The sequence below is a fragment of the Terrapene carolina genome, unplaced genomic scaffold, assembly GCF_002925995.2.
Source record: "Terrapene carolina triunguis isolate 2854851 unplaced genomic scaffold, T_m_triunguis-2.0 Scaffold790, whole genome shotgun sequence".
NCBI lineage: Eukaryota > Metazoa > Chordata > Testudines > Emydidae > Terrapene > Terrapene triunguis.
In genome coordinates this window covers 1,262,639-1,281,569 of record NW_020665141.1, presented here as the reverse complement: position 1 = coordinate 1,281,569, position 18,931 = coordinate 1,262,639, and the positions used below count along the sequence as shown (strand labels likewise).

General features: G+C 43.6%; 1 protein-coding gene across 1 annotated transcript in view; it reads left to right on the top strand.

The window, feature by feature from the left end:
• The first annotated feature begins 1,991 nt into the window (after positions 1-1,991).
• SPECC1L (sperm antigen with calponin homology and coiled-coil domains 1 like) overlaps positions 1,992-18,931 on the top strand; it is a 103,663-nt gene continuing 86,723 nt past the window's right edge. Inside the window, exon 1 of the mRNA XM_024197969.1 lies at positions 1,992-2,112. The gene's annotated coding sequence lies outside the window, so the exon portion shown is untranslated. The remainder of the gene's footprint in view (positions 2,113-18,931) is intronic.

Sequence of the window (18,931 nt, the reverse complement as noted above, 5' to 3'; positions counted from 1 at the left end):
CCAGGCTGCCTATGACATCTTGAAGAACAATAGTTACTGTAGGATAAGTACCCATTCTTTTCTGACCAAGGATTATCACTTTACACTCATTGTTCCATATTATAATTCTGAGCTTCAGAATCAGCACCCATGATGGTGATTAATTTTTGTCATAAATGTAATGCTGAGTGGCATTTGAAGTGACCAAACTGAAGGATGCAAGAAAATGACAATAAATGTGAATGACAAATACTTTAGTAAAAGTGTGATGGCAACGATGTTCATCACATAGAAACAGATATACCTTTAGTAACAGAATGCTAAATTTCTGACTTTTGTATTGAAATTTTACACAGATTTTGCTTTGGTGACCTTTTTCATTTTTGAACTAGGACACTAGGCATTTGCATTGTCAGCTAGCAGCTTGCTCATTATTAATTTACTGAGCTGTACAATGTTGCTGTTGCTACAAACAGAAGGCACATTTCTCACCAGAACATTCCTCGACTAAAGTGAGAAATGTGTTATCTAAAATATTTTGCATTGCTATTAGATAACTTTAAAACAGTAACACAAATGCTGCTATTAGTTCATGTTGATGGAGCAGCAAATAGCTTGTTTTACTGAGATAATCATTGCCAGTTTTAAAAATCCATGTCCAAAATTAAAGCAAATTTATTTTCATTTTAATATAAAATTACCTTTTTGTAGAACATGATAGTGACTCAAAGTGGAGCTGGCAGAATACTACTAATAGTACTTTTACTAAGCTAACAATAAGGAATCTTGAGTGCAAGTATTGGATCTTACCAATACCAAACAGAGAACGTTTTTATGCTTGTATACAGACCTCTTGAGATTGCAAGTAGGGTACCATTTATGAGGGTGTTTCTTGTGATGTGGATACTTGGTATTGACACCTCATCAATTACTGGGAGTGGACTACATCCACTCTGATTGAATTGGCCCTGTCAACACTAGTTCTCCACTTGTAAGGTAACCCCTTCTCTTCATGTATAATAATGCCTGTATCTGTAATTTTCACTCCATGCCTCTGAAGAAATGGGTTATTTACCCACGGAAGCTTATGCCCAAATACATGAGTTAGTCTTTAAGATGCCACCGGACTCCTTGTTGTTTCTGTGGATACAGACTAACACAGCTACCCCGATACTGGACTCCATACAAACTCCCACTAATTTTTTTTTCCAATTCAAATGAAACATCCCTATGGATTACACCCTATAACCCTGCTCCTACTGAGCCCATCGCCAGGAGGGAAAGGACTGTAACCCAGCAAGGTTGTCAAGAACACATCAGCTTTTCCTTTCTCCTTCCCAGTAAGTGATGCTGTGGAGTTTGGCTGCTACTGGAGGTGGCACTGTAACCATTTCAAGGCGTCTCAGCGTGGGCTAGAGTGACCAGATAGGTACCAATTACCGCCTACTGCCTGACGTGATTTTTCACACTTGGGAGCTGGTCACCCCTGAATGAGCTGGCAGAGTAGGATGGGTCTCAGGACTACTCCCTCTCCTGTCTACCACTGGCTGACAAGCCCCCTTCAGTGCCTGCTGAGGGAGCTGGGGAGACGGGGGCGGAGGGTCATTTCCCGGTGCGATGGGATCAAGGACCCCGCTTGACCAGAGCAGCCGCCAAAACCGTTCTGCCATTTGCGGCAGTGGGTCCCCAGCGCAGCCGGGGCCCGAGCACGGCGGGGACCAGGCCAAACCGGTTCGAGGTCCTCGCTCGCCGGGCATCAGTAGGTGGGAGGAGCCAACACCATGGCGCCTTCTGTGGGCCTGGCTCCGCCCCTCACCGTGGACCAGAGAAACAGGCGGCGCGCGCTAACGTTCCAAGTGGTCCTCGCCGGACAGAGGGAGACGCCGCCGCCGCCGCCGCCGCGCATGCGCTTTTCCAACGCGCGTGCTGCGTAGTCTTGGCCTGGGCCCCGCCCCCATCCTAGCTCGGCGCTTGCGCAGTGTAGTGGCTCTGGTGAGGTGAGGGGAGGGCAGGGGAGGGGGAGTGACGACCGCCGTGACCACCCCTCCCTGCCCGGTCGCTGCTGTCGGGTCTCGGAGCGGCTTCCCCGGAGCCGGGCGTGTGACGAAGCGAGAGTGGAGGCGGCGCTGCCCGGTAAGGACCGAGCCCGGGAGCCACCCGCTTTCCCGGAGGGGGCTCCGCGCCGTGCCGGCCACAGGCCCTGCCAGGCCCCGGGCAACTGACCCCTTCTCTGTCCCGCCCGCCGCTGGGCTGGGGCCCCTCCGTGACCTCCCTCTTCTCTGCTCCCCGCCCCGCCGCCTCGCAGCCTGCGCCCCGCTCCGGGAGCCACCCGGCCGCCCCTCATCTTTGTCTCCTCGCTCTAGCATGTCCCCTCCCCCTCGGTCCGTGCCCAGCCCTCCCCCTAGGGCTGTCCTCCACCATGGCGCTGACAGGCGCCAGCCAGGGCTAAACCTGCCGCTGCCCGAGTTCCCTTCCTGCCGGCACCGGCCCCAGCACCCCCTGGCCCGCCCTAGCCTCACCGCCCCTGCCTGGCTGTCATCCTCACCTGGCCCGGCAGACACGCGGCGAGCTCCCGCTGCCCGGGACAGGCATTCTGCACCGGGTAGGGCGTAAATAAACCATGCACCGATTATTATAAACCATGCACCCATAAAGCCGGGTTCTCTACCTGTGGCAGTGCTTGTGTACACGGTCATGCCAGTCAAGGTAGTGAACTCTCCCCTTCCACTCTGTGCCCGACTTCCTCCCCCTAAACGCTCTCTGGCTGCCCTCGCTATTTCCTTACTCCTTCCACCCATCTCTTGTTTACTTTCTTCCCTCGAGATCTTTCCCTGTCCCCTTACTCCTTTTCCCTTATCTGTTTCTTCTCTGTCCTGTCCTTACTGCTCTTCCCTGTACCCCCCATGCCCGGGTATGACTCCTTTCCTTTCCATCTAGGGTGACCAGATGTCCCGATTTTATAGGGACAGTCCCGATTTTGGGGGCTTTTTCTTATATAGGCTCCCATTACCCCCCAACCCCGTCCTGATTTTTCACCCTTGCTATCTGGTCACCCTATTTCCATCTTCCCCTCGCCTCTTCTGTACAGCTATTCCCAGGGGACCTGCTGCCTAACAGCGTGTGGGCTCTAGAACACTTAACTCGCACATCACACTGTTTAAAAAAAAAAGGACATTAAATGAAAAAAGGTTCCTTAGTTATTAACTAAACAAAATTGACATACCCCATTGGCTACTTGTGACTTGATGGAAATAGTTATTACAGTTCTATTTAAATATTTTAATTAAGCAGCATTGTTTCCCCCAGGTATTGTTTTTCCCCCCAAAGAGGCAAAGTTAGCTGAATATGTTTCCAAGAAGAGCAGTATGTCCTAATTCTACCCTATTTGTAGTGGGATTACTGTGTAATGAAGTGAAATCATCACTACCAGGACTCTAATTTTGTGTGTGTGTGTGGCTGCCTTTGCATATTTTTGCAGATGGGGATTCCTAAACTTTTCATGCTGGCTGGGCAACAAATATAGAGAGCAGCCTTACACACACAAATGGCAAAGAACGTACACTCTAAAGCTCAGTCTCACTGTATTCTCTACTCCCGCCACATTATCAGAGAAGAAATCAAGATGGTGGGGATTCAGCACCTGCTAAGCACACTGCACTGAACTCCCTTCTCCTTACCAAAAAGCCTGGAACAGGTTGTGGATGAAGCATTCTGTCTGTGCTGGTGGTTGAAATGGTTGGCACCCTCAAAGAGAACCTTTCTGCTAGAATGGAACTAGTTATATTGTGAAGTGGTTTTACAGTGTGAATTTTGTTTGGACCGAACCCGGGAGCCACTCCCTTTCCCGGAAGGGGAAAAAGGCTAATGTAGTGCCCATCTCTTAAAAAAGGAAGGAGGAGGATCCAGGGAACTACAGGCCAGTCAGCCTCACCTCAGTCCCTGGAAAAATCATGGAGCAGGTCCTCAAGGAATCAATTATGAAGCACTTTGAGGAGAGGAAAGTGATCAGGAACAGTTAGCATGGATTCACCAAGGGCAAGTCATGCCTGACTAACCTAATTGCCTTCTATGATGAGATAACTGGCTCTGTGGATGAGGGGAAAGCAGTGGACGTGTTATTCCTTGATTTTAGCAAAGCTTTTGATGCGGTTTCCCACAGTATTCTTGCCAGCAACTTAAATAAGCATGGGCTGGAAGAACTGACTATAAGGTGGATAGAAAGCTGGCTAGATCATCGGGCTCAACGGGTAGTGATCAATGGCTCCATGTCTAGTTGGCAGCCGGTATCAAGCGGAGTGCCCCAAGGATCAGTCCTGGGGCTGGTTTTGTTCAATATCTTCATTAATGATCTGGAGGCAGGGCCTGCGCTTCCACTAGGCGACCCTAGGCGGTCGCCTAGGGCGGCAGGATTTGGGGGGCGGCATTTTGCCATCCTCGGCAGAAATTCGGCGGCGGGGGGTCCTTCCGCTCCGGGTCTTCGGCGGAAATTCGGCGATGGGTCCTTCACTCGCTCTGGGACCTGCCGCCGAAGTGCCCCAAAGACGCGGAGTAGAAGGACCCCCCGCCACCGAAGGCTCAGAGGAGTGCTGCTGCCTAGGGCGGCAAAAACCCTGGCGCCGCTCCTGTCTGGAGGATGGTGTGGATTGCACCCTCAGCAAGTTTGCAGATGACACTAAACTGAGAGGAGTGGTGGATAGGATACAGAGGGACCTAGACAAATTAGAGGATTGGGCCAAAAGAAATCTGATGAGGTTCAACAAGGACAAGTGCAGAGTCCTGCACTTAGGACGAAAGAATCCCTTGCACTGCTACAGACTAGGGACAGAGTGGCTAGGTAGCAGTTCTGCAGAAAAGGACCTAGGGGTTACAGTGGACAAGAAGCTAGATATGAGTCAACAGTGTGCCCTTGTTGCCAAGAAGGCTAACGGCATTTTGGGCTGTATAAGTAGAAGCATTGCCAGCAGATCGAGAGACGTGATCATTCGCCTCTATTCGACATTGGTGAGGCCTCATCTGGAGTACTGTGTCCAGTTTTGGGCCCCACAGTCAGGGCCAGCTCTAGGATTTTTGCCGCCCAAAGCAAAAACAATTTTGGCCGCCCCCCCTCCGTTTTTTAATTACCCCACCCCCGGCCCCGCCTCAACTCCTTCCCTTCCCCAAATCCCCAGCCCTGCCTCCTCCCCCCAGGCTCTCAAGCCTAGGAGGGAGGGAGGGGGAGAAGCGGCGCCCGCGCCGCGGCCACTCGGAGTCTCCCCCTCCCTCCCAGGATCTCAAGCCTGGGAGGGAGGGGGAGCAGCGGTGCGCGAATCGGCTGTTTCGCGCGCCGCGGCCGCTCGGGATCTCTCCCTCCCTCCCAGGTTTGAGAGCCTGGGAGGGAGGGCGAGTAGCGGCGCGCGAGCGGCAGCAGCAGCAGCGGAGGTGAGCTAGGGCGGCCGGGGCACATTTTTAGGGGCGGCATTCTGGCGCCGGCCATGCCGCCCCTAAAAATGTGCCGCCCCAAGCACCAGCTTGTTTTGCTGGTGCCTAGAGCCGGCCCTGCCCACAGTACAGGAAGGATGTGGAAAAATTGGAAAGAGTCTAGTGGAGGGCAACAAAAATGATTAGGGGGCTGGAGCACATGAGTTATGAGGAGAGGCTGAGGGAACTGGGATTATTTAGTCTGCAGAAGAGAAGAATGAGGGGGGATTTGATAGCTGCTTTCAACTATCTTAGAGGGAGTTCCAAAGAAGATGGATCTAGACTGTTCTCAGTGGTAGCAGATGACAGAACAAAGAGTAATGGTCTCAAGTTGCAGTGGGGGTGGTTTAGGTTGGATATTAGGGAAAAAAAATTCACTAGGAGGGTGGTGAATCACTGGAATGGGTTACCTAGGGAGGTGGTGGAATCTCCTTCCTTAGAGGTTTTTAAGGTCAGGCTTGACAAAGCCCTGGCTGGGATGATTTAATTGGTGTTGGTCCTGCTTTGAGCAGGGGGTTCGACTAGATGACCTCATGAGGTCCCTTCCAACCATGATATTCTATGATTAGGGCTCTTGAACATTTTTCTCTCCATGGTTGGTAACACCAGTTCTTCTTCACCAAAGTAAACAACTTTGGGAGACATAGTATAGACTGGCTATTGCTGGTGTTAACACCATGTTGATTATAAAATAGTCCTGAAAGTGGCTTCCCCACCCTTGCTTGTTTTTTTTTTTTTTTTTAACCTTAGCAACATAAGGAGTATCAAGTCTGGTCATCCTTGATTTTGTTGGAGGATCTTTGAGGTGTCTTGGGGATATTTGTGAATACCATAGGTGTTGTATCTCTAACAAAGTTTTCCTTTTTTCCAAAAAATTAATTATTGTAGATGTTAATAGAAAAACCCAAACCAGTTTTAAGTAGTTTGCCTAACAACCCCTCTCCTGCTCAGTTTTTACTCTCTTGGCTCTTGTAATGTCATCATTTCGTTATTTCTCCAGTCGCTTTAATCAGCAGCCTGGGATTTGAATTTCTGTGTAAAACAGAGTTGCATTGGGGTGCATTATATTTAAATTAATGGTTTTGGAATTATTATGAGACATGATTGCATGCAAATTTCCCAATTCTGGTTATGCAAAAACCCAGCCTTTTGAAGCAAATGCCCTGAGAAAAGGGTTTTTGCTGATTACCCGTTACCAAAAGCTAAGATCAAAGGCCCAAGCTGCATAAAGAAATGCCTGTTCTTCCCATCCTGTGTTCTGGATTTGAATCTGAGACAGTTATTAATTTATAACAATGGGAAAAACCCATTTGTGTGTTTTGAAGGACTGAAACCTACCAGAGCTAGGGGTTGCTGTTTGGGTGACCTCTGGTATGTATGTCTAAGGTTCTTTTATTGTTTTTAATGGTTCTCTGTAATGCATTAAGAATAAATGTGCTTGCTTATAAAGAGCTGTGTGATAACTTATATGTGAGGGTCACGATGCTGTTAGCCTTTGGAGAGAAAGTAAAGTGCAGATGCTGGCCTCTTTAGGCAGTCTGGCTTGCTGGGAACATCACAGTGTAGGCAGGGAACTGTGCAGACTGGAAATACCCAGGTCCGGAGGGAAAGAGACATGGGTCTCTAGCCAAGAGAGGTGATAGCTGGAGAGCCAGGAACCCAGAATGGGTGCCCTTGAGGGTCCATGGAGGGGGAATACAGGTTCAGTTACCGTGAACTGTGATGCCAGGATCTTTAATTTTTCATGGATTGCTTTTTGTGTTGTGCGGTGCTATTCACCTGCTCTGGAATTTATCCCCACCACTCCGGTGTGAAATAGCCCAAATTTTGTAATCTTCCAGGCACTTTGTAAAAGACATCTTTTTGATAGGGTTTGAGGAGAGGGCTGAAGGATGTGCTTCCCATAATGATGAAGGGTTGGAAATTAGTTTATGTATGTGCCTGGCAGGCCAAGTTCCTGTTGAAATGATTATTTTAGTTCTTCTGGAATTTCACTGTATTGTATAATGTGTTAGGGCACATAGAGCATTTTATAGGTCTCTGTTACCTTTTTAAGTTTAAATAAATAATAGTACTTGTAGGTGACCTGCTTTTTTGGCTGCTTTGTTTTCAAAAGAAGTTTTCAGGTTGCTTTTTACTTTTTAAAGCAAGGAATCCTTTACTATACTTCTGTTTAGAAATTCTGTTCTTTATTCGGCCTCTTGTTTGTACCTTTGGATTCTAACTAGCAAATATTGGCTCTAATCCTACAAATGCTTAAGCAAGTGTGTAACATTACTATTGTGAGTAAACCCATATGCTTCAATGGGAAAAAATCATGTGAATAATGTTAAGCATGTGCTTCAGTGTTTGTTTTTGATTACCCTAAAGATTTAATCTTTTTTAGTAATACACTTATAATGAAGAAAAAGATAATTGGCTGTAGAGATTGAATGAGTTTGAGGCTATGATTACGTGTATAGTCACAAGGAAAGTGTACTTATTTTGCTTTGATGGACTAATTTAAATTAAAATTACTTGAGAATTCACCATTGGGAGTACTTATTATTTAATACAACTTGCAGGTGGTGGTTGGCTGCTGCATCTGAGCAGACACTGCAAATAATGTGGTGTCTAAACTTTTTACACGCACACAATTACATTCCTCTTCATAAGTAAGAGGACAATTGTGTTAATCATATTTATTCTCCTATGTGGTAACAATAGTAACTTTGATTTTTATCTTTGTACCTAATGTCGGAATGCCTCAGAATTAATGTTGGTTATTTACAAGAAGTATGTTCCAAATAAACCACAGAGCAAACTACCCAGAAATTAAACAGGGAAAGAAATGTTGTATGGGTGTAAATTACAGGATCAGATCCTAGGTTTGCTCACTGCATAGAAAACAGGGAAGACTCTAGGATGAGGCACTTCTAACATCTTGTTAGGTGCTGTAAAGTAATCAGATCTTCTAGGAAGAATATTTAGGTGAAGCACACCCATGTTCCTTACATACTTCATCTTTTAAACTTGGCTTCATTGCTAAGACTTAGACAAAATTTACATCTGTTTTCATACTGAATATATGTCAATTTTGCAACTCTTCTTGCATCTTTTTGGAAAATTGCAGTCAAACTAGTGGACATCCTGGCACAAATTGGTGAGTGTGAGTGCATATAAATCAGCATGCACTCTTTTACTGTCCATTCCCTAGAGTTGAAATGCTAGATTGTCATATTTTGCTACATTCACATTTTTGATCATGTTAAAAAACCCTAGACATCTGAATAACTCTCAGAGGGGTAGCCGTGTTAGTCTGTATCCACAAAAACAACGAGGAGTCTGGTGTTAGTCATTAAGGTGTTACCGGACTTCTCGTTGTCTTTCTGAATAACTATGTATCTTGAAGCCAATTGAAATGGTTGTTGGTAATTTTGTAATTAGACATCAGTTATGTTAGTTTAATTTTCTTTGTGTTCCCTTTTTTAATCTAAAAGTTTACTTGACTTGGATCATTGCTTGAACCAATGTTCATTACAAATTAAGACATTCTGTAATCAATATAACATAGAGACTGATGGTTTCTTCATTAAACAATGAAAGGGAATTTATTTTTTCTTTCCTTTCTGCACTCTTGTACAGAGGAACTACTTTTTTGTCAGTGGAAAATAAACCTTGGCTGCTTGAAAACAGTCTTGAAAAGACTTTTGGCCAAGAGTTTGAAATTCTTAGAACTCTTTGTTTAAATGTATAGGAAAGTTTCATTCTTAATTAAAAGCAGACATTGGTGTTGACACATGGGGCATTCTTTAAAAACTGTGATATGGAATTTCCTCAGTATTTTGGGGGGGAATGGATGAGAGTCTTCAGCATATTTTCCTGTACAAAGGACAATGCTAAAACTTTGGCGATCTTAAAATTAACAAGCCTTAACTGAAATAGAAACGTCTGTAAAAATGATCCAGTAAAGTTTGACGTTTCTAGGGTTAGAGGTAACTGGTTTTACTTTTTCTTGCATTACTAAGTTCCAATGATCTTTTTTCAGCAAGCAGTCCCTGAAGTTTGACAGCAGTTACTTTAACTGTGTATCCATTGGGCAGGAGAATTCTCTTACCTTTTGTTCTTACCCTGTCAGCCGCACTCCCTTGCTCATTAGATATGGCTTTGCTTTTCCTAAACAAATATCCCTCTGTTTCTGTAATTCCCTACCTGTTGGACATCACAAAGTCATATGGTAAATATTGTCATCATATGGAGGGATTTGTTAGTGGAGTCCTTCAAGTTTTCTTTGGGAAAGCCCATGTGGTATGTTCTACTTTATGGGCATCATGGTCATGCTGTATTGCCACAAATTGATCAGAACAAGTTTGCTTGCTTGCTCTTCACTGTGATTTGAAGATGAAAAAAATAAGATGAGTTGACCTCTGTTTCTCCCTCTACCCCAAAAAAAAAGCAAATAGAATTTTACAAAGCAGCTTTATGTCTTGGCTTGATGAGAGTGGGTAAAGACTTAAATATGGGTCTTGAAGATGGTGTATTCGCTTTATTATGGATTCAGCTGTTGGAAGCTATACCATCAAATTCCCTTTGAACCATCTCATCTTAATGATGATGTAGCACTTAGACAAGATAAATATTAGATGGGGTGCACCTCTAGATTCTGTTATTCTTTTGCTCTTTTTGACAAAAATTAAGATATTACAATTGGCTTAATTCTCTTATGCACACCTTCCACTGCTGCCCCATTCTCTCCTGCTTATCTAGTACAGAATTAGCAGGGATGATTTTCTCAACTGTAAGGTCATCCTTTATTATTTCCTGTGAGAAGGATGAGCCTCCTTTTGGATTGAATAAAGTTTTAAAGGTGACCTTGCACTACTGCTGAAGAATGGAGGCATATATCATTATTCCACTTTACAAATGAAAACCAAAGCACAAAGAGATAGTGATTTGCCCAGGTTCTTAGAGAAACTCATAGCAGAGCTAGGAACAGAACCCTGTATTCTGCTGTAATAGTTTATATGTAACGATGGAATGCCTCATGTCTCATATGATAGTGCCTATGAGAAAAATTACTTCAATATATATGCTTAATTACACTAAATTTGGTCACTCAGGCCTACCCTCCTTTGTCCATTGCTTTGAATTTTACAGATGCGATAGTATAAAATATTAGGCCCATATTATAGAAAAGAGAATAGTCACTGAAAGGCTGACTGACTTGTCCTGTGGGATAGTGCATTTGGCCTCTGCCTATAAGCCAAAAGACATGTTCTACTCCTCAGTCTGGTGCTTACTTCCTGTATACTCTTGGGAACCTCTTACCCCATTTATAAAATGAAGATATTTTTATGAGCTGGATGAACCTTGTTAGTGGTTCTTAAAACCTTATTGAAGTTGATAAGTGTGAACTCGCCCTTCAATTAACTGTAAACATAAGCCCCACCTAGGACAAAAGGTGTGTGTGAACCTGCCTAGGAGCTTTTGGGCTGAGTATCATTTTGGGTAGGTGTGTTTGGGAATGTGAGAGAACACACAGATACTGAGGTCACAGACAAGAACAGAGAGAGAGGCATAGGAAAAAAGACAAGGAAAAGCCAAGCAGAAGTATGGAAGACACTAGGGAGAATGATTTTTGGGTCTGATGTTGGCTAAAGAGGCCTTGGGGGGCTGGTAATCTAAGAAACTGTTCTTCGTTGCTTCTGCATTCAGAGACTGAGGACTTTGAAATAGTCTTATATACAAGAACTGTACAAAGAAATACCTGGCTACCACCAATTTCTACACCTAACTGGAACATCCCCAGAGGCCCCAACTTTGACTAGCTGCTCAGGTCAAAATGGGTGTAACAATATTAATGCTTTACCAGGGTCTGAATATTAAATAGAAATATTTTATAGTTCTTAATAAATTCAGCAGTTACCTGCCCTCTACAGGTTGGAGGAGTACAGAACACCACATGGTATAGTACTGTACAAACATTCTTTAGCATGTCCTATGTCTGTTTCCTTCCACACAATCTGGAGGAGGTGGGAGATGTTTATGATACATAAATGAGAATAGATTAGGTTGCAGGAAGAGAGTGATTTTTTTTTTTTTTTAAGAAAATGAGAAGCTATCCATAGAAAAGGAGTGTTCAGGCCTTGTTGGAGGAGATTGTGTAGTGGTCTGAACATAAAGCTTGCAAAGCTACGGGGTTCCAAAGAGGATGGATCTAGACTGTTCTCGGTGGTAGCAGATGACAACAAGGAGTAATGGTCTCAAGTTGCAGTGGGGGTGGTTTAGGTTGGATATTAGGAAAAACTTTTTCACTAGGAGGGTGGTGAAGCACTGGAATGGGTTACCTAGGGAGGTGGTGGAATCTCCTTCCTTAGAGGTTTTTAAGGTCAGGCTTGACAAAGCCCTGGCTGGGATGCTTTAGTTGGGGATTGATCCTGCTTTGAGCAGAGGGTTGGACTAGGTGACCTCCTGAGGTCCCTTCAAACCCTGATATTCTACGATTCTAAATATTTACTCTCAATGAACCAGTCAATAAAGATATGATTTATGGGGATGCAAACTAAGCCCAGGAAGGGTTTACTTGCATTCTCAAGTTAGACACAGCAAGTTCCAGGCTGTTTACTATGTACATTTTTCAGATCAGGCTTTAAAATATGAAAGTCTGTTTGCTGTTTGTGAAGCATTCTGCAAGAATGGGGGGTTTGCTTTTGTCATTTCATGAAACTTTTTTCCTCTCCAACTGTTGTGTAGTATTCTGTGTGTCAGTTGCTGCTACTCCTAGAGTTTCATTGTACTGTATGTACACCTCTACCCCGATATAATGCGACCCGATATAACACGAATTCGAATAGAACGTGGTAAAGCAGTGCTCGGAGGGGGAGGGGCTGCGCACTCCAGCGGATCAAAGCAAGTTCGATATAACGCGGTTTCACCTATAACATGGTAAGATTTTTTGGCTCCCGAGGACAGCGTTCTATTGGGGTAGAGGTGTATATAACTTGTAAAGTGTTTTAGGAAGAAAGGTTCTATATATGTTTAAAATACACTTGCAGTATACTCCAGAAGAACAGAATACGTTAGGCAGCTGTTACAGCTTCTCCCCTCTCTCTCCAAGGAAACTCTTAGGCTAACGATAGTGATTAGTAATTACTAATTCTAAATTGGGGCAGTACTGGCATGAATGTAGCTAAAACAAAGCAAGTTACTGGTGAGTAACCAGACAAGGCCTGTGTCATGGGCAACTAGATTCCAGTGGCCTCGGTTAAGGATCATGTTCTTATGGAATCAGTAAAATAGTTCTAGAATATGGAATTCGCATACACTGTTGTCAGTTCTTTGCCAGCCAGAAATTCCAAAGTTCTGGAGACTGTGGCCTCTTCTTTTTTTTTTTTTTTTTTTTTTTTTAATGGAATTTCCTTTCACTTCCTTCTGCAGGGCAAGTTAGAGAGATGCTGGAGGAGGAGCTCAGTGGGTTTCTGTCAGCTCTGTAAGCAGCAGCAGGAGGGAGCAGGGAGCTCAGAGCTGGGTTCAGTAACCAATCTTGAGCCCCCCTACAGTGTTCACCCTCCCTTCTTTGCCATCTTTTTTTTTTTTTTTTGGGTGGTGGGTGTTTCTCCCCTATTCCCCAGTCTACACAAAAAATATACCTGCATGTCTGCATAGTGGTGGTGGTGATTTACAAATGCACCTTGCTAGACCTATTTCTCTCCCTTTCCCAATTCTGGGATGGGAGGAGATCATAGAATCATAGACTTTAAGGTCAGAAGGGACCATTATGATCATCTAGTCTGATCTCCTTCACAAAGCAAGCCACAGAATCTCACCCACCCACTCACTCCTGTAACAAACCCCTAACCTATGTCTGAGTTATTGAAGTCCTCAAATCGTGATTTAAAGACCTGAAGGTGCAGAGAATCCTCCAGCAAGTGACCCGTGCCCCACGCTTCCCATTCCCTCCAGACTGCTCCAGGTTTTGGGATTGGGGATGGCACAGGTTGTCCGTTTACCTGATAACTCTGTCACCTCTCCCTTGTCGCCCCTCTACAACCTGCATCAGATTATTTTTTTGGCACAGGTGCTCCTTTTACGTTGGCCTTAGGGCTGCAAAAGCCTGTTTAGGCAGCAATTGCTGCTCATGCTGGCTTTGCCCCTGCTGCTGATATAGGAGTCTGCCTGGATGGGGCTTCAGACTGGAGAAAGGAGAGATTCAGGTATGGGGCCCTTAAATACAGAAATAAAATTTCTTAAAAGTTAAACACTGGCCACTTACTCTGACCATTACTTTTGTGAGGAGTTATGTCAGTGAGTGAAAATCACACTGTAAAGGACATTGTCAGCTTGAAGTCTAGTCATTTAAAAAAACGAATTAAAGTTTTAGTTTTAAGTCCAGCACCTGCCCTTGAGTTATCCTGCCAGTTTTTGTGGTCTTACAATTGCATATTTTTATCTTTTAAAAAATGCTTCTCTTTCAGTTTTGCTGTGTAAAACACTCATACCTGCAGGGGGAACTGACAGCTGGTAAGTGGGGACATGACTATACACAAAGTGCAGTAAGCAATCAAATGAGCAAAAGTGGGGTGGGAGGGGGAGTACTTTTCTCTCTCCTGGTTACCTGATGCTCATCATCACTCATCTTAGGTGTTACTTGTAACAATAGAAAGAAAAAACATTTTCAGAGTGTAATTTTTAGGTTGACCAGGTCCTTTTATTAAATTAACAACTTTTGTAGCTAAAGCAGGCCAGTCAGTCATTGGTCAGATGTGTGTTAACATGCTAGAACTGGAACTCTTTTCTGCCCACCAGTGCTATTAACCCAGAAAACCCAGTCTTCAGAGTAATCATTGATTAATTTTCCATGAAAATACAGCCTAAGGCTCTTGCTGAGGACTACATTTTTTGTTGTCTGTGTAATACTTTTATGACCTGAAATGGAGCTGTAACTGATATTCTGAAACTGTGTGTATTATTTCAACTGCTGGCCCATGTTTGCTAGTTTGAATATAACTTAAATCTACCAATGGGATATGGAAAACAATAACATTAAACAGAGCCTTGTTTTGCTTGTTTAAGGTATGACAGAAACCTTAAAGGAGAAACATGCCGCACTTTACATTTCTTTCTTCTTGTTACTGTGGGTTTTTGACCGTTAAACTTTATTGTTTCAGTTTGCATTATAGTGGGCTTATATATGCATTCAAATACACCTACAAATCTGTATACTAGTATTGTACTGTGGACTGTATTCTAAGTCACTGGTGTAGCACTTTTGAGTAATAATTATTCCTTAGTTCCATTAACTTACTTGGAATTTTTTCCTCATCTCTAGTTTTAATTCCTGCAAGAAATGGATTTGTTAGTGTTCCCTATCAAATTTTCTTGGAAAATCCATTCAGAAACAAAAGGAAGCCTTCTGTAATAGTTTCTACTGGTGCACTTCCTATCTACAAAGGTGTTATAGGGATACAATCATCTTAAATTTGTTTTAAAATAATATACATTTGGAATCCTTGTGTGAGCATTCTGTATTTTGAAATTCAGTTTCCAGAAAAATTGGCTGAACTTTTTAATGGCAGTATTTGAGTTAACTAGAAGCAGTCACCGTTTTTTCTCCACAGTGTCTTGAAATACCTGCTAGTTAAATTATAATACCATCTTAAAAACAAGAATGAATTATTTTGTTTTATTAAAAGATAGAACACAGCTCATCATAAGCTAAGCAGTCCTTTTGTGAATGTTTCTATCACTTGTCTGGAATGCTAAGTATTAGCAGCCGTTAAACATTGCTCACAGCGACATGGGGCTTAAATTTTCTCCAAACAAGGAGTAGGGAAATCAGGATGCATAGCGTCTAGTTTTTGCGCAGTGATTATTCCACAATTTATAGAGAAATGTACTTTTTAGTTTGTGCCCCCAAAATAAGTAGGAATTCAGACACTTCATCCTTAATTTGTATTTTCTGAAGTCCTGGTTCCCTGTACAAACCCATTAAAAAGAAACTACATGAACTTCTAGGGAGCTCAGAAATGAGAGTTTCTTCCTTCCCTGTCTCTCTACCTAGAGGCAAGGTTCAAAGTACTTGTGGAGCTCATGGGCTGAAAATATAAGCTACATCTGCAACAGCACTAAAAGCTGGAATTCATTGCATCTGTGTGTAGTACATGCAGTCCTTGACTTTACTACATTCGATTTATGATGAACGGCACTTATGTTTCTGAATTGACCCCCTGATTCAACTTACAGCAATTGGTTTAGACCTTACAATGCTCGGTCCCAGATTGGAGTGTGTTGCAGTTCCAAGTTACAATGTTTCAACTTAAAACACAATTTTCAGGAACCAATTGTGTCATAAGTCCGAGGACTGCCTGTATATCAATTCACTGGGTAGCCCATAGTTTGCCCAGAAATTCCTGTCTATGCTCCTGCATGGGGAGTTTCAGCAGAATGTGGCTCTCTATTGTGAAGGGGGCTGCAAAACCTCCTGTGCCTAGACTTTCCTTCCCCCACCTCAGTGGCCTGCTGTGACTGCTCAGTTGGCCACAGTTTGTCCTTAATTGTTTATTTTGAAATTTTACACTGCTAGAGGTGAATGGCTTTTGGGGCAGGGAATGTGTGGATGTGCATATGAAATGACAATTACTCCTGGGGGAGTTCTGCGCCAGTGCACATATGCAGAATTCCTGTCCACTGCAGATTTCTTTGCTTCCCCGCAGAAAAATTACTTTCTGACGAGGAAACAAAGGGAAGCCGTAAGAGCGGTCACATGCCCCTCCCCAGCAGCGTGGGCAAGTCGTTTCAGGCACCTGAAGCAGCTGGCAGATAGGTAAATCACTGCTGGGCGGGCGGGGCTTGGGATGGCCCAGCCAGGGCTGAGTCAGACCCACTGGGAGCCAGGGCCAGGTCAGATCAATCCCTTTTCCCTCCTTGCCAACTTCCACCCCTTCATCGAGATCACCCCCTGCATCCGGACCTCCCCCTGCCGATTCCCACTGCCGCACCCAGGCCACCCTTGCTTAGCCTTCCGCACTCAAACTCCCACCCCGACGAGCCCTACCCCCTATGCATCTGGACCACCCCGATGAGCACCCTACTGAGCCCCAACCAGCTGCACCTGGACCCCCATCCCACCAAGCCCCACTCCCACAGCACCCAGACCCACCCCCGCTGAGTGAGTTCCCCCACACCCAGACCCCGCCCCCCATACTCAACCCTAACCACCTTCACCTGGACCCCCTGCAGATTCCCATTGCCCCTGTGCATCCAAATCGTCCCGGACTCCCCACTGAGCCACCTGCACCCAGATTGCCCCACATAGAACCCTCTCACCCCACACCTGGATCCTCCCCACACTTGGATCCTGCTGGGCTGAACCTGCCTGCCCACACCTGGTGTGCCTGGTGCAGAGAGCCAGGGCCCTGGGGTGTTTCTGGGGCAGGCCTGGCTCTTGCACTGTCAGGTGCAGCCTCACTGCTGAGTCTGTTTCGGGGGAGAGCAGGGAGCTGCAGGGTGATCTCCCACCTCCATGCAGCCAGTGGCCTGTGCTCCCCACTGCCATGCTGGAGCCTCCACATTTATTTATTGACAAAATTTGCAGAATTTTTATTTTTTTGGCGCAGATTTTTTTTGGCACAGAATTCCCTCAAGAGTCAACAGTATAGTGGGGCCAGCACCCTTAATGCCTTGGGAAGCTCTGTGACCCTTTGTATTTGGAGGTGTTTTATAATCTGTTTCTTCTTGGACTTTTCATAAGACACTGTTAATATAGTCACTGGAATTTGGGTGGTCTCTTTTTTTTTCTGCTGTGATTCATGGAATTCTCATGAAAAGGCCATTCTGCCCTTGTCTTAATGGTTCTTATGTAGCTAGAACTATTGTTCAATAACTTATTTCATTTCATACATAGAAGATGTGATATTTTGTTCACTAGGCAAAGGAATATCTCAGGCACTTTTTTCCAAGGTTCTCCTATAATGGCATGATTGACATGAGTAATCTTGTATAATAGAATGGATGAGATGTAGATTACGGCAGCAAAACCAAGAACTATTGAAATAAACCACTTGTTAAGCTATAAATAACATACTTTTAGTATTCATAGGGAAAGATGCCCCTCCCCTACTCATTTACAGATTTCTGGAATGGAACATTTTAATTGATGTCCAAACAGTAACTCTGAAAGAATCTCATGCTGTTGGGCAGCCTTACCATATCAGTTTGTAGTACAGAGTCGTGCCTTCTTATTGGGCAAAGCATTTTAAAAATGTTTCTGGAGTTTTATTTGCAGCTGATATAAAAGTGTAGAACTAACTGTTCTAGTGGAGACAGATGCAGAGAGAACACACTATTGGTTTTAGTTTTCTGCGGTATGTGTTCTGTTGAAAGAGAAAAGTCTGGCAAAGGGTACAGGTTAGAATGAATGTTCACATTCTGCTTATTGTGACTTGTTCTTTCCCTCTCTTGCTAACACTAACTTATTTGATGTGATTATTTTTGGCTTGTTTTAGTCCTCCTTTTTGTTGTGATTTATGCTCTAGTTCATAATTCATGCTTGGTGTTGACACTCTCTTAGTGCAACATTAACGAACAAACAAAAATCTCATCCTATAATGTCACTTTGGATTTAGCTATATACCTCTTGCCTCTCTCTCTCTCAGAGCATTTTTCATTCATTGCTAAATCCACACTAGATTCTCATTTACATCTAAAAGAATAAAAAATGGGTAAGTAGACATTTTTATTTTCAGTTCCCTTCATGAGAAGGGGATGTTACAAGTTTTGATCCTTAAAATATTGGCTATCTCTCTTACTTAATTCAAATCTAAAGCGAGTAAAAATAATTTCAGGTGCTTGTTTTAAGTATTTTTCTTTTTTTATGTTGAAAAAGGAATCTGTGCTTATCCAATGACATTTTTAATCTACATGCGATTTTTATCTACATAAAATGTTTTGAAACAGTTTTCATTAATACTCAGTGTTATAATAATAACCAGTGGTCCCAACTAGGACTGGGGCACCATTGTGCCATACACTGTATGATTATAGAAGCAGGCATGATCCCTGATCTGAAGGGTGTAATTTTTTGAGTCCTATCTGAAGGTATTTATTTTTTTGGGTGTAAAGTTCTCTTTCCAAATACTGTAGAAATATTTAGTTGCATTACCTTGGTCATGTGGTTGCTATTCTTGGAGCATATACTAGTAATTTTTTAATGAAAATTACAGCAATATGTTTTCTCTGAACTTCACTATGAATAAGGACCATCTGACGTTGAACAGATACTTTATTTTGTTATATTTGCTCTCATAGGGCTAGATCCTACGCCTATTGAAGTCAGTGACAAAGCTCCCATTTACTTTAGGGCAGGATTAAGCCATAATTCAAATTCAGAAAGTCTAAACTGCATCTTTCTGTGAAAATGTTTTGACAGCCTATATGCGTATCTTTTTTTAGTCTAGTCTGGTAACTTTATTTGCTATGTAATTATATACAAATAGTAAAATCCAGAAAGCTGTAAATC